Consider the following 15,641-nt stretch of genomic DNA (forward strand, 5'->3'; position numbering starts at 1 on the left):
TTTTTTTTTTTTTTTTTTCTCTACAGCACAGAGGTGAAATAAGTTGGAATCTAATTCAGTGTTTACATTTCCATCATACTGATCTGAAGATGGCTAGTAGTGATTTATCTGAGGCTACACAGGAGATTTGAAATAAAACACAGACTTGCTGTAACACTTAGTGATATGGTTTACTTACAGTAACTTTACAGTTACTTAGTGATATGGTTTAGTGGAGGACTTGTTAGTGTTAGGTCAGAGGTTGGACTGGGTGATCTTGGAGGTCTCTTCCAACCTAGACGATTCTGTGATTCTGTGAACACTTTCCAAATCTTCAATAACAGTCCTAAACACCAGGCCAGCTTCCCACATGAGATTCAAAGGACCATTTTTTTAAAAAAAATATTGAATCTCTTTGATCTTTCATATGGCTGTAAAAATAGGACTCGTTCTTTACAGTGTATATTTTAGCTCCTTTTATATAGATAAAGGAGTACCGAATAGCGCAGACATATTTGCAATGTAAGATGTTCTTTGAAAGACCTTACTCCCCCACAGCTCCCAGGAGCTCAGGATTCTGGAGTCATTGTCTTTTATGAGGCACTCAGGCTCACTCACACACACATGCATTCTCTCTCTAGTTTCCAACATTTCAGGAAAAAGTTTGAAAAATTCTAATCTGCTTCTCCATTCCATCTTCCCTTGATCAACACCAGAAAACAAGTGAAAAGATCACAACATGATTTTTTAAAGACTTCTGACTATTGAGCTAATATCACAAATTCTCTGGCAAGGGTTTGACTCAGGATTTATCCTTGTCTGAGCCTGGCAGTGTGTGTGCTGGTCTACTTATTAGAGCAGACGGATGATCATCAGGGAACTTAGTTTCCCTTATTTTTCCTGAGCTGGTTAACACTTCACGAAAGCTGGGAAAAAGAAGTGCCTAAGTCTGGGTGTTGTAGAGCTGGATGCAGCTGGTAGTGCACTTCTCATGAGACAGAAGGAAAAGGATGGATATAATCAGGCTTTCACTGCAATTAGAAGCGCATGGAAGTGGCTGTACTTCCTTAAGGAATATCTTTATGGGAAGTTATAAGAAAGTCAGAATGCCCTGCAGAGTAACCTACTCTTCAGATTGCGTCATGAAAAGTCACGGGCTATGAGATTGGTTAGCAATAACAACCCAGAACCACAATCATTCCTTTGTGCTGAAGTGCCCACATATTGCTAGTGTACTTGACTGGTGCTGACAGGCCACCTGGTACACTGCTTACGGGATTCACAAGGGAAAGTGCATTTATTATGGGCAGGATTATCTAAATTGGTGATGCACAGCAAATATAACATCCTTGCCCTGAGTATCCTGTATCACAGAGGAGACAGAGATAGAGGAAAGAAAAAAAAAAAGGGGAAAAGGGGGTGGGGTGGGGAGGAGAGGAGATCATTTTGTTCTCAGGTGCAGCTGAAATGGAAAATTGTGAAGTGGGGATCAGGAAGGGGTAAACAGTGAATTTGTGGAACGAATAACATGTCATTGTAACCACAGAGACAAAGTTTTTTGTTCTGGGATTGATTTCCCTAAATACATTCATTTCATTAGTTTCTTTGGTCACTTGTTGAACCCTAATTAAGGAGACACTATCTGAAGTAGTCCCCATTCATATAAAAACTCCTCGAAACCATCTTTTCTATTCTGGGCTGAGCCATTCTGAGAAGCTAGCTGTTAGATCAATAACAAAGCAAGAACAAAATAAGTTTGTTTGCTTTTTTTTTTTTTTTTTAAAGGACCTTTTTGCTCTACTGCAATCTATTTAGCTTTCCAATCATGTGGCAACTTCTGTTAGTCTTCAAGAGGGAAGGAAGAATGCCGTACGGCAGAACGGCTTGTGCGCCCTCCTAGGAAAACCTGCACCTGCTTTCTGCCCACGCATCCGCTCTCATCTCAAATCCAAGCCATGAGCTGATGCTACACAGCTGCTGTGAGGCATTATGTCAGGGCTCCATTTGCCAGCATTTCTGCCACTCTGGATCATATTGGTGTCTCGTAACAGCTCCCAGAGCAGCTTCATCAAGCTGCTAATGTCAACCAAGTAAATAATGCATGCTTCAACTTTGGGCTAAATATACATTTGTCTGATAGACCGTAACAGCCACCAAGTCTGTTGTGCTAAGCAATCCTTAGCTGTATGTTTACCAGATCAATGAAGTGCTTACAGCCTGGACACATGAATCAGTGTTTAGGTAAGTTTTAAAATAATTATTAGAAGTAAAAGAACACTGCTGTCCATATATTGCACTTATGTGGAAAAAACCTTCTCTCTTGTGTTGCCTTTTTTTTTTTTTTTTTTTTTTCCTGGAGCCCCTCGAGCCCTGATCAGCAGAGGTACTTAGGCACAACTGAGTAAGTTGAAGTAAGTGTCTTAGCTTCACTCATTATAAACATGACTTCTGCAGAGCATGATAGGATTCTCACAGGATCCATCCTGTTCCCTAGTATCATTTCAGAACAGTTGACACTAACCAAGGCACTTGTTTGCTATAAGAGAAGAAAAGAGAAAGCACTGTGGTACTCGTCTACTTGCTCTGGGGTCTGAATCTATTAAGGACAATAGGACTGCATGAGGATGTTTCTACAGGAACAAAATACACAGGCAAAATCTAGATTTTTTTTTTTTTTTTCACCAGAACAAGAATCACAATTTGTACCCATTTCTCTTGTGGGAATAAGATGCATAAGCTCTGCAATGTACCCTCTCCCTCATCTACTTGGGCATGCAAGTTGGAGAAGGCAGCTGGTTTTATTGCTCTCAGGTCACTAATGCAGAAAAGGAGGTACCAGTGACTGTGGACCTTCCCTGAGGAAATTCTGAAGAAGCCACGTGGTGGCTTACTGAAGTTAATTTTTTTACTGCTCTGGCAAGAAGTTCTCTACTGTCAGAGATGAACCAGCTCAGTAGATTTCTTTTTCCAGTCCTCTCTGTTGGTAACCAGGATGATGAACATAGGATATTGTCTCTTATTTTTCCATCAGATACTATTTTTAAAGTGTGCAGTGCACATACCTGCCTCTCTCTCAGAGTTTAATCCAGATAAAGCAAAAGGTGTTTCTAAATTTCTCGGAGTAATGCTATCTATGCGATGGTGATTCCAGCTTGTCCATTTTTTTTGTTTGAGTAGAATCTGTGGGAAGGTGAAACAGAGAAGAAAGCTTCATTTATGCAGCACAATAAGGAAGGTTGCATGAGCATTGAAGGCCCACTGTTACCTAGCCAGCAGTAAGAGCATTGACAAGAAATAGCTTCTTAGTGCAAAATTAGTGAAAGCTAATTTGGTTAAAAATCTGTGAGGGATGTTTTGCTAAGGGAGCATGAAGGTTTGCTGTCCGTCATCTAACACAGAGGAAAGGAGAAAATTCTAACTAGAAATAGAGGAATAGTTGCACAGCCTACAACAGCAGTCTTATTTTCAAATGCATTTACTCCAAATTATTTGTTCCATCCTTTCAACCAATACCCAATATTACTGAAATCCAGACACGAGGTCTGCTTGAACTTGACTCTCAACTGACAACACACAACATTTCACAATTAACTCTTATCACTACTGTCTCCAGAGTCCTGGCTCTCATCTTGCATGTCAAAACATCAACTGTCTGTTTCAGACCCTGATTGTGTTGTCAGTGACCTTTGTAAACTAATCTTCAACAGCCATTTGATCAATTAATGTTTTATGCAAAGATTAGTACAATCTGAATAAATAAATAAACTAAACTAAATGTGAAATTACAACAAACAACATGTCAGGCAGGAAAATATTGGTTTAAGAATTCTAATGATGATCATGATTTATTAATGCACTTGTCAGCATCTGTTGCTGAAGACATTATGCATGCCTTGATAGTATTTGCCTTGATTTGTTGAATGGAAGACAGATACACAACAATCGTATAGTGAAAAGTATTACAGTGTCTGAATCCCATGTTTTTCATGTCTAGGGGAGAGTTTCTTCATGCTCTCCCTGAATCTGGACTTTCTTTATAACTTCTTTATTAACACTGAAAAAATCTCCAGAACACTCTGTGTACCATGTTCCATCAACTCCTGTGATCAGGCAAAGCTTATTTGAATATTTCAGTGCCTGATAGTGAATTCAGGAGCAACATGGTATTTTTATTTGATTCTTTCTAGAAGGAGGAATATCAGGTAGATCTCAGAAATGGAGAAACTTTAGTTTTTCTTCTCCGGTACCTTCACATATTTCATAATTTCTGGAGAATTTCTGTTGATGTTAAAAGTGGATTAAAATGAGGAATGACTACAGACTGTATTTTTACTATATATACCATGGTGCTCACTTCAGTGGGCTGTTTTACAGTCATGACTAAAATTTGCAAGTTGATCTGCATTTTCTTTATATTTTCAGCTGTTCTGTCATACATCTGAATTTTCTCTCCAGGCATTTATTAGGGACTGTTAGAAAAATCACCCAAACCAAAAGAATCATGGTTATTTTCACATTTGGGGGAAGAGGGATAGCTAAAGTTTGTGGAAATTATTATTTTTTTTTTTATTTTTACTTTTATTGCAAAATATCTTTAAGTGCTTCAAGATAGGGCTGATTGAAAATCAAATTCTTACAGCTACTTTTGAAATGACATTTCTTATAACTCCTGCAGTATCCTTGCTGTCCATGAAAGGAAACTATTTTAGGTGTGAAAAAGTGCAGTGGTGGACATTCTGGAAGCTCTGGATTCCCATTCCCCACTCAAACATCAGGTTCCATAATTTAACCACTGAACCTTAAGGCTAAAGGCAGAATTATCTTGTCCTCTCCTGGATTTAGGTCTGCAAGTTCTTAAGTAAGATGCAGTCCACATCATACTCATTCTGTTACTCAATAATTCCTGTCAGTTGTGGTAGGTGCTTCCCTGCCTATCATGCTGGGTATTGATAATCCCATTTGAGCTAAACTGACAGTCTCCAGCTTCCTACTACTAAGAAAAAGACCTTATCTTTTCCATCTTGAGCCAAGCACAGGCTGAGAACCATGTCACAGCAGCAAACACCACAGTGAGTCTCAGGAAACATCAGACCCACTAGGGACAAATATTCCTCAGACATTTCCGTGTTGTTCCTAGGCAAAGTTATTGTAGGCTGATGGTGGTGGGATGAACAGGAAACAGCAAGTGGAAGGAACCCTAGGAAAACTGACTTTCAGATGCTCAAATACCTTAAAAGCTCTCAGAATCCCAACCTAGTGCTTTAAAACCAGGATTAAAAATTTGCTATCTTTCCACCTACATAAGCAGTGAAAACTTTGGACTGGAAAATAATGGAGGTACTGATCCCTTGATCTATTACTCAGGAGTTCTTCAGCAAATCTAATGAACAACATAAAATTTTTTCTAGTGCAGGAGAAGACTGTTAAACGGATTGCACTGGTGTATGGAAATGTCATTTTTTTTATAGACCTATAACACAGATAAATTGTGGCTTAAAGACAGAGGTGGCCTTTGTTGAACCTCATATGTTCTTCTGATCTTTGTTTGTGAACCTTGCTCTCCAGAGGTTTATTCCAGATATTCAAGCAATGCTTCTTTTTAGATAATCGATAACAACAATCTGTCTTTCCCTGGACACATCAGTCCTCTTGTCAGCTTTATTTCTCTTTATCTTTTGAGAGGTTTTTCGTTTCAAAGGTATTTAATGAAACACCACTTGGTGTGATATCAGAGAGGAAATATCTTCATTTAACAGATTTAGTCTTTTAATTGATTGAGTTGTGTATTACATATGACCTTTTGATATCTCAGGTGTTTAGACTCCTAGTAAGTTTATACCTTCATCTTACATTTTTTTCTTAAGAAGACATCTAAATTTTCAAAAATATAACACATTTACTTATTTGTTCATTTTCTTGATCTAGTAGAAGGTAGAATCTAGAAGTAGAATCTGTTCTGTTAACAAAGATCTTTTAGTTCTTTTCTGACAAAGTTCTTTTAGCTATTGGAAATTTGGTTTCTCTTTAATAAAGAGCAGCAGAGAAGTTCTCGGAAAAATAAAAAAAACAGATGGCATTGATGAACAATAAAAATGACAGCAAGCACACTGCCATTGTTGTGCTACTCCTCTCTTGCTCCTCTGGTTTAGGAGACTCAATGTGTGACAAAGATATGGAAAGATACAACCAGTACTCAGACAAGGGTGATGGTGACACCTTTGCAGTTATCTCAGGGAATAGTCACAAAACATTTGAAGCAGAGAAGAAGCCTTGCCATTTCAGTTTCATCAGGAAACAAAACAGCTACTGAAAAGAAGAATGAAACAAGTGACAAGGATCATCTGGCTTCATCACTGTCTGTTTAAAATAAAATTCTTAGCATGGATGGGATATTGGAAAAATAAAGTAGCTCAAAGGCTGTTCAGGAAAAAGAAGAAAAAGCTTTGGAAAGCTTGGAAGGATTAGTGGACAGAAGTAGACAGATCATTTCTTCCATGGCATTTCTACTTACATTTTACTGCAACAGTTCCTAAGCAAGAGGCTTTTTATTGTCATATCAGATATAAATGGTAAAATTTAATGTAGTACTTGTCAGCTTTAAATACTAGAAGTATCAATAAAATGTCAAATTATACTTGACTTCAATCCTAAATGGTTATAAAAATGCAATCCAAATTTACAGTCATTTAGTCTTCTCCCCCTTCCCCCCTCCCTTCTTCCCAGTAAAGCTCTACTATATGAGATTTGTGGGGAGGAGCTAAATTTCCTTTTCTGTTTCAAATCTGGTGATTCATTGAGGTTTACATCACCGCTGAAACTTTCTTTCCTTAGAAATCAATGGCTGAGGACTGAAGCAGGGACCCGACTTTTTAATTATGGCTTGAAGTAATGTAATTGTGTATCTTAATGGCTCATACTTCTCCTTGACAGATTGTCCAAGTTTGTTTAAAGTTTTGAAAGCAGTGAAATCAATTTATTAGACAGTCAGCTAGCAAAGAGAGAAAGCATTGATATTAATTGGAATGTAGACATAATATCACCTAATATCTTTGTATTATTGTGAAATATTTTACACATTGAAGATACTGGCTGAGAGTGCAGTAAAGAGGAGTATGAGTTTCTATTCAGTGATATTTTATACTCCTGGTGCTTCAGTGAGCAAACCAGCTCTGATTGCATGATAAGTGCAACATTGCAAGCCTTGGCTATGTAGACAGTGAGTTTGGTGAGATTTCTGAATGTTAGGATACATGGGCTGACAATACAGGGTATCAGGGTCACAGCACCCTATTCCAGCATATAGTGTGCTCTTACCAATACCCTGAAATATGGCTTTGGTCTCATACCTTTAGCAAAAAAGCGCAAGTAGAAAGTCTGCCTAGCCAGCAGGGAGTTATACAAAATAATCTAATGGCCCTTTCAGGCTTCAAATGTCCATTAGCCTCTGGCTTAAGAAATCATCACCCCCATAAAGGTTAAGCAAAGTCCTTTTAAATGCAATAAACACCTTTCCCAGAGTCTTTGATTGAAAGTATCTGTAAATGTCATGGTTTCAATATTAATAGTCCTCGCTGATGTTGGTTAGGTTAATCCTCAGTGATGCAAACCAAAATCCTTTCATTTGCTGTTCAGGTTACTCTGCCATCCTGCAAAGAACTGCCTGTGCCTATTAGTATCCTTTTCATTAGTGATTTTATGATTCATGTGAAATGCAGAGCAACAGGACTAAATGCAGCTCTGAAATGAAGAGATTTATCTAGTTTGCTAAGACATTATTAACTTGTATTACAGCTTTTTCTCTCTGATCAATTTTTGCAATTGTCAAACTTGGCCTGCATCTGTTCTCAAGAATCACCACAAAACAGGAAAAATTGAATTATCTTGAGCTAATCCCTTGTTACTATGGAAAAACAAAAAACAAAAACCAACCAACCAACCAGGAAAAAACAACAGGAAATATCATGGAAAATAGGAAAATAGGGAATATATGTTTGTGAAAATAGTAAGGAATTTTGATTCCTAAAAAGGCTCTCAGGAAAACTAACTAACTAAATAAATAAAAAAAAGAAAAAAAAAAGAAAGAAAAGAAAACAAAACCAACAACAATTCACACTTTGAAAAAAACACGGAATAGCCTTTTGTAAGTATTGGAGAGTGACAGGTAGATTAAAAAAAAAAAAAAAGCTTCTCAAATGAATTTCTGGGGCAAGGAGCATAGGTATTTCAAGGAGGAATGCAGTATTCATCAGAAACTCTAAGTAAAATAAAACCCGGCATTAAAATGGCCTTCCTCAGATGACAGAATGACTTCCTGAAGTGGCTTCTTTCTTCAATACTGACCTTCAAGAATGAAGAGTTCAACTACTTGAAAATCTAAGAAATTAAAATGATCTCTGAATTTCCAGTGAAGCGGAATCCCATCTGTAGTTAAGAGCCAGCCCTGACATCCTCAAATGAAGAAAGGAGTGTGAAGTAGTGTATCAGTTTTAGGGACAGTGGTCCTTCCTGTCAATATTGGGGTAACATCACTTGACAATATTTTCAGTGTCCCTTAGGCCAAATGTTGTGTGATTGCACAGAGACAAATTTTCCATGAAATTTGACAGTGCAAGCCTGCTGCATAAGGCAGATCTAGTGATTTTTTTAATATAGTGCAGTGATCAAAGGCCAAACAGAAACTCAGCCTCCTCAATCTTCTGCTTCTCTTGGCACCTAACTCACAGCAAAGTAGCATCTACTAATTCCTCCAACCAAAGGAGCTTGTAGTAGTTTATCTGTACCTCATTCTGGATTTAACAACTGCTTCTTACCCAACACATAGTTGATTAATACTGTCGGTGGATTTCTGGTGCCAGATCACTAGCACAGCACTGTTTTGGAATGACAGCTCGACTGGAGAAGAATTCTGGCATCCACATTTCAGAAGCAAAGACAAATCTCACAATAGAGAGCCACAGGAATGACCCTAGAAAAAAGTAAATGGTATTTGTTAAAGATAGCTCAGATTTTCTCAGGGATTAGCTACCACGCAGCTGGTTTATATGGTGTGCCAGGAAAATTGTGACAACTTAGAAACACTTACAATTTTATTTCTTCTTTTGTGTTCCTCCAGAAAATCTCATTTTTGAATTTTATGGTGCCCTAGCCAACCACCATGAGATAACTAGATGCAAAGTTCTCTCTTTTCTTTTTCTGTTGGATAAGAAGCTGACTTCTGGTATGAAACAATTTCAGGATGCATGACTGCATCATTCAAGAGCTAAGCATTTCTGTTGTAAATGTAGTAAATCTCTCATAAAGGTAATTATGCATACATATATATACATTTACAATACAATACACATACACATACAATCAAATCTGTTTGTGGCTGCATGCCAACTTGATAAACTGTCACGGTTTGTCTGGGATAAAGTTAATTTTCTTCACAGTGGTTCATATGATGATGCGCTTTAGATTTTTGATGAAAATAGTGGTGATAACACAACGATGTTTTAGTTGTTGCAGAGCAGTGCTTACACAGAGCCAAAGACTTTTCTGCTGCTTCTGCTGGCCTGCCAGTGAGGGGGCTGAGGGTGCACCAGGAGCTGGGAGGGGACACAGCCAGGACAGATGGCCCAGACTGGCCAAAAGGATGTCCAATACTATATGGCATCATGCTCAGCAATATGAGCTGAGGGTAAAGAAGGCGGGAGGGGGGGATGTTTGGAGTGATGGCGTTTGTCTTCTCAAGAAACTGTTGAATGTGATGAGCCCTGCTTTCCTTGAAGTGGCTGAGTACCTGCCTTCCGATGGGAAGTAGTGAATGAATTGAATGAATTTTGTTTTGCTTTGCTTGTGCACGCAGTTTACTTAGTAAACCGCCTTTATCTCAACCCATGAGTTTTTATCTTTTTATTTATTTATTTATTTATTTATTTTTCCTGATTCTCTCCTCCAACACACTGGGGGTAGGGAGAGGGAGGGAGTGAATGGCCGTGTGGAACTTAGCTGTATGCCAAGTGAAACCACAAAGTAAACAAATAAGTAGTGATGTTGTCTTTGAGAAGTCTTTGCAAAAAACATTCTAGGAAACTCCGTGCCTCTATAAGTGAAGATCTGGAGTCAAGTGAAGCTTCGACACCTTTAGATCAATCAGTGTCACAGCGTTTCAGTCCTTCAGCCTTGAACATCTCAAGGTCAAACCTTACATCAGTTCCAAGGAGATTCAGTTATTTTTGAGCTAAAAGAGAGAAGCTGGTAGTGACAATGAGACAGGTTGACATTTTAGGGGTTTCTAATAAAACACCACACTGAGCTCTCACCTACAAAATGTAGGACTTTTCTCTTCAAAAGTGGATGTGGAAGGCAAAGGTCTGACCTTTCATCAGCTAGGCGATTTCCTCTCTGAATTTGGATATGGGACTCTAAGGAACAGATGACCATGATGGTTGAATAAATCCCAGGCACTATAAGTTAACTCTTGCCTGCAGAATCTGTTTCTCTTCAAAAATCTTTCTGTTTGTTGCCTCAGCTGGCAAAAGGTAAAACTTTTGCCAGGATAGAGAAAGGAGATCAAAAGTAAAAAGCTGCTGAAGAAGCAACCTCCACAGTCTCTGAAGAGCCATGTTATCATTGTGCTGTTGTCTCTTAACAAAATCAGCTCAGTTTTGTTTCCTCTTTCTACCAAAAAACAATGTTTTGGGGTTATAATCAGATTTGGTACATCTCCACCACCTGAAAACTGATCCCAAGTTTCCTCCTGATTTGTGCATGGGACAGTGAACATCTCCAGATGCTGCTTCTTCTGACTTGCAATTCCAGACACCTCCAAGAGGAAAGCTTTAAAGAGCACTGAAAAATGAAGGGATCTACCCTGATAACCCAGAGAACATTCGTAATAATAGCAAGCACTTTGATGAGGACCCTGAGAAATCCTACAGCTTCTGTGTATGGAAAGGAAGTGAAAAAATGGAAGAGCAGTCACCCTTGTGAATACACCAGGTCAGTCTGAACTCCTCAAGAGGAGCCTGGCTGGACAGACATGAAACATGTTAAGATGGAGGAGGACGTGTTAGGTCTGTTGGGGTCTGTGCCTTGCTCTGCTGTAGACTCACAGCGTGATACTAGACAAGTCTGACTGAGAGCTTCAACAAGAAGAGAAGAAAGGTGCCCAGGGTGAAGTGTTCTGGGATATAACCACATTTCTGTTTAAAAACCTCAGTGTATGCAGCGTTATATCTTTCTGCACTCTGGCTCAGAGGACAGACAGGCTTGTTTTCAGGGATGTGGCAATACTTGGATAGCTACAGCATCTGAGCTGTAAATGACAGGTCTTGGAATAACAAAGGGGGAACATCACCTGGGCACCTTTGTTCTGGTGAATTTGCCATGTTTATAGATGTCTGGAAACTGAAATCCTGATATCTACATTACCAATTTCCTGACTGAAACACAAATAGAGCAGTTTTTATGTCTCACGCTTACATATTTGAAGTCCAAGTGAGCATTTTGTTTTAGTTGCAAGAAAAGTGTTTATTTTTTCTAGCTAATCTACTACTCAGCCCTGAAATTCAATGTTATAGTGGGAACCACAATGTTAATACCCTTTTTAGCCTTAGAGGTTAACTTATGTGAAGAAGAGGGATACTGGAATATGTCCCTGCCCATGGCGGGGCTGGGGGGAACTAGATTACACCTGAGATCCCTTCCAACCCAAACCATTTTATGACTCTGTGATTCTATAAGAAGATGTTTGGAGATACCAGGATAGACTCTAAGTAAAATATCCGTCCTGCTAGTAATAAATGACACTGTTCCCATGAATCAAAACTTTTGAATAATTAGTAAATATATAATTTATTTGCATACATAAGTCCTTCAAAAGAGCTTTTTTTTTTCTTTTTTTTTCTTTTTTTTTTTTTTTTTGCTGAGAAGAATAATGGAAAGATGCATTTCTGACACATATTGGATTATTAGAAGACAATAAAAGATTCAGGCATGTTTTCTGCAGCCAGAATATACAGAATGAGAATAGATAGTAGCTAAGTTTGTTGTAATGTAGAAACAAACTTTCCAGTTAGTCACACAAAGCCTGGGAAATCCACTTTCAAATAGATTAGGAGTTTCCATTAAGGAGTCTGTCATTATAATGTTGTGGAGACGATTCCTGAAAGGTTTCAAAAGCCAAACAAGAGCCGATTAGCTTCAATATCAAAGCAGAGTGGCCCATTTAGCCAATGCTATTGATCTTAAATACAATCTCTGCTTAGACAGACAGCAACTTCAAAAGCGAAACAATTAAAAAAAAAAGAAAAAGCTCCCTCAAAACAACTCACAACATGACAATTGTAAAGAAAATGGAAACGTCTTAGTTCTGTTCTTCTAAGAGGCATAGGAGAAATGTTGTTGTCAAGATTTTGTATCTAAATGCCCTTTGAATCAAAGTTTTTCATGAGGAAACCAAGCAGCATCTTTTTAAAAGGCCAGACAAATAGAAATGCCTCCAATCTGGTCAGCTATAGCAACACCAAGTGGTTCACATCATGGGAATGTTTGCTAGATGGAATACTTGAAAAATGCATCTGCCTTGACTCTAGAGCTCGAGAAAATTCTCTGTAAAATAGATTTGACTGTTCTCATACTGAGATCAGGTAATGATGAAGCTGAATCTTTGAAATTAAAGGCTTACTGTCAACATGTTGCCCAAGTTTCCAAGGCTATGAGAAACTTGCCTTTAACAATTCCTCCTCCATGGAGAAGTCTTTTGAACACTTAGTCCATGTAACACTGAACTTATATGTTTTTTGAATGTACATAGGCAATGTCTTGGCCATGCTTTCATGGTCAGCTATATCAATATTCTTCCTTATGAAAGATGGTGAGAAGACACAAGCTCCCATTGTAGTAGTCCAGAATGACATGGTATTGGTAGGTAAAGTGTTTATGGTAGAGCTCCAACGTTGTATATTGATTAAGCAGTGGACATGATTGCTGTTTGTTTTAGTTATTTATTCTTTTTTTTTCTTTTCTCTTTTTTTTTTTTTCAGTTGAAGTAACTGCATGACTACAGCACACATGAATATAGAGAAAATTGAGCATCATGATGAAGAAATAATACACGTTGAGTGTTATGTTTATAAAAGGGATGAGTGCCCTCCAAAGAGACCTGCTAGAAACAGGAGGAAAAATCAAAAAAAAAGTAGAAACTTCTATAAAGTAGAAACTTCTATAAAGATAGTAAAAATGAGTAATCCAGCAATAAGCCTGATAAAGAGAAATTTGCTTCTGTGCATAACAGGTATAAAGATGAGGAAACTGAAATTATTCAAAAACATTTTGCAGTGAAACAATTGCAATACTTACATGTGTAATGTACTTACACTCTACATGTACTTACACTCTATCCATGACTATAACCATGATGACATACTCACTTGCTGGAAGCCCCTTATGGAGAAAATATGATCAAAAGGTAATATACTAGGTGGTGATTTTGGAGCTTTCCCTGCTCTTGCCATCTCAACAGATTTTTTTTTTTTTTGTCTGATATCTTAGTTCCACTCCAGAATACTGGACTTTTTGACAACCAACCTTGAGAGCTGCTAGATGGAAACCCTTTTTAACAGCTTGGTATTAACCACGGCAGAATAACACAATATAGCCACAAGTAGTGCTTTCTCCACAATTTCAATGATCTGTCTTTACCTCTCTTCTGAAGAATATAAAGCAAAAATGATCTATTAGAATTGATCCTTGTTTGCTCTAGTCATTCTACTGAAACAGAATGCCACCTAGTGTGAATGACCGAGATATTTGGAAAAGAATTAAATGTGAAAAGATGTACTAGTGTGGGAGAGGCTAGCACTGTGACCCAGGCAGTTGCTGGCTAGAAGACAGAAACTTATTTTGTACACAAGAAAGTCTTGAAGAAGTATCAGGTTGTACGCACTCTGAGTCAGGGAATTACGTAAGTACAAGACTGAATGTTCTGATGCTCTGTTGAGTAGAAAGTAAATATGTACTTTTAAAATATTTTTATTTTGAATCACTATTGTCTGGAGACAAATTTCAACTCAATTCCTTGATATTCAAGTGTGTGGTAAAGTTCTGCTTCAATGCACCTGGACGCTACTGACATCAGAGCTGAATATGATCCTTCAATTCCATATCTGTAGCACAGAAGTTGCTCTTAACAAGTGAAGAACCAAATGCTGTTGCATTAGGAGTAGCTGAATCACTGAAGGAAGGATGCTTACCTTGCATAAAACACCTATTTTCTGAGTCTTGCTCAGCAAAATCACTGCAAGTCCACTTAAGCAAAGAGATATAAACTGGGCAACCCTGACAGAATAGAAAGGGTCACATTTTGGTATTAGAAGTAGTTCAGTTTTGGGATGTATTTCAGATTTCCAGAGAAAAAGAAAAACAGTGTTCACAATTATATCCCAAATGATCTGGAAGTAAATAGTACACATTAGATAAACTTTCTTTCTTGAACAAAAACCTTGCAGAGTTTTGCAGCGAAGTGTTTTTGAATTATCAAATGAGTGTTTTGCAACCAAGATGAAGATAATCAGAATAATAAATGGACAGCTATAGCTTCAGAAGGGGAAAAAATGGGAAAATTGTCAGTCTGCCTCTGTATGGTGTGCGCATACTTAAATCTATGCTGAAAGCTGCACGGAGCTGTGGGTGGAACACTTTTATTTTTATTTTATTTTATTTTATTTTATTATTTGATTTATTTTATTTTATTTTATTTTATTTTATTTTATTTTATTTTATTTTATTTTATTTTATTTTATTTATTTTATTTTATTTGTTTTATTTTATTTTATTTTATTTTATTTTATTTTATTTTATTTTATTTTATTTTATTTTATTTTATTTTATTTTATTTTATTTTTTTGTAGTAGGGAAATAACAGGCAGATGCAATATTTGCTGCATCACTCTTTTGGCTACAGAAACTGCTAACCTCCTCTTAGCCTAAGAAGCCCTCTTGACATGGTCAGGGTTGACCTTGACCCATGTTAAATAAGTAGACAAATAACTGACTTTTAACAACTTTTTCTAGGATCTTTCTCAAACTTGGTCTCCCTGGACTGTTTTTGCTTCCCATCCTTTATCTCAGTAGTATTATTAGCATTTTGAGTTCTTAGATTAGTGAAGAAAACACTGTTAGGAATTACATGACTGTTAAATGAACCAGAAATGTGTATAAGAGTCTTGCAGCTGATTGTACACGTGACTATAAATTTGAAATATGGATGCATAATTTTATTATCTCATTTTCTCCAGAGACGCCCAGTTTTTATATTTGTTGTTTCCTGCCAAAAAAGCCAGACTTATGTTCCAGGTGTGGCTCATATTCAGGGCTAAAATGATTAGGCATTTCTATACTGCTGTCCATCCCCATGAAAGTGTACAGCCTGACATCCTCACAAGATACAAGAACTCAGTTGTTTTTCCAGTGGGAGATTCACATTTGGAAGGAACAGTTTTGAGTAGATGAGCACAAAAGGACAATTATTTCTTTGTCTTCTTTAGCCTCACTGCCATGTCAAGTACCTACATTTACACAGACATACTAATATATATACAAGTTGATGTTTTATTCACAAATTTAACTGGAACTCATCTTCAGCTCACAGAGCATTCATGCTCTTCATATGAATTTAA

At 37.5% G+C, this 15,641-nt stretch overlaps 1 long non-coding RNA gene across 1 annotated transcript; it reads left to right on the forward strand.

Annotated features, from left to right (window-relative positions):
- Positions 1–1,409: 1,409 nt before the first annotated feature.
- On the forward strand, positions 1,410–14,684 carry LOC310902136. Its single transcript, XR_014586513.1, has 3 exons — positions 1,410–2,220; positions 2,339–2,390; positions 13,008–14,684. It is a non-coding gene; the product is annotated as an uncharacterized lncRNA (long non-coding RNA).
- The last annotated feature ends 957 nt before the right edge of the window (positions 14,685–15,641 follow it).

This window comes from Anser anser (genome assembly GCF_964211835.1).
Source record: "Anser anser genome assembly, chromosome: 7".
Classification (NCBI taxonomy): Eukaryota; Metazoa; Chordata; class Aves; order Anseriformes; family Anatidae; genus Anser; species Anser anser.